Genomic DNA, 810 nt, shown 5'->3' with positions numbered 1-810 from the left:
AACAGGATGTTATAAAATGTATTTAAAACTGAAACGGAGTAAATCTGCTCGTTCAGAAAAAGAGGAATGTGTATTTTAGATTGTTTTGCGTCTCGTATCTTTTCATCTGTGGATCCAAACTTCTTTTTTCGCTTCATTTAAAAACTGTAAGTAACATTGTTCTGTTATCGGCAGAGAAAATAAATATTTCTGATGAATCTCCAACAATTATTTTCTTCCTTTCATTAAATGTTCAGGCTGCAGTTATTACAAAATGCTGAACTGTATTTAATAGTGTAGCTCGTGGGAAACGACTGAGAGAGTCACACAACATCCGGCTGAAGTGAAGGTTTCTAGTCTGTTCTTCGCACCTGTGACCACACCCACCAGTGACATCACAGTGGACCGACACCCTGCAGTACGTCTCAGTACAGTTGGACCACATTAGTGTGGGAACCCCGAGGCCGTTGTTCACACGTTGCTGCTGTTGCTGTTAAATGTACAGAACACATACTTTCCCAGCATGCACCGGACATCGCAGTCACGTCAGGGAGACGTCGGACTCTTACGACTCTGACGTCGGAAAGACGTTAGATTAAGGTTGATAATAAGAATCAGTTTGGCAGTTGTTGGGTTTTCACTGTCTGCTGCAGGAACAGCTGGAACATCTGCCTCTTGTCAGATCTGCTCAGTCTGTGTCGAGCTCAGGGAGGGAAACTCAGGAGCACCCACCTGCCCAGGATGCCATAGCAACCACATAGCAACCACCTGGAAACGCATTAGCAAACACTGTAGCCATAACCGCTTAGCAAACTGCTACCTGCCACATCA

General features: G+C 44.3%; 1 protein-coding gene across 1 annotated transcript in view; it reads right to left on the bottom strand.

Moving 5' to 3' along the window:
- Nucleotides 1–810, bottom strand: part of LOC111645427 (protein-lysine 6-oxidase-like) — a 4,157-nt gene that overhangs the window by 1,747 nt on the left and 1,600 nt on the right. The gene's annotated exons all lie outside the window — the stretch shown is intronic.

The sequence above is a fragment of the Seriola lalandi genome, unplaced genomic scaffold, assembly GCF_002814215.2.
Source record: "Seriola lalandi dorsalis isolate HSWRI2012SDOR001 ecotype SW California unplaced genomic scaffold, Sedor1 jcf7180002054951, whole genome shotgun sequence".
NCBI lineage: Eukaryota > Metazoa > Chordata > Actinopteri > Carangiformes > Carangidae > Seriola > Seriola lalandi.
This window is presented reverse-complemented; position numbering and strand designations above follow the sequence as displayed.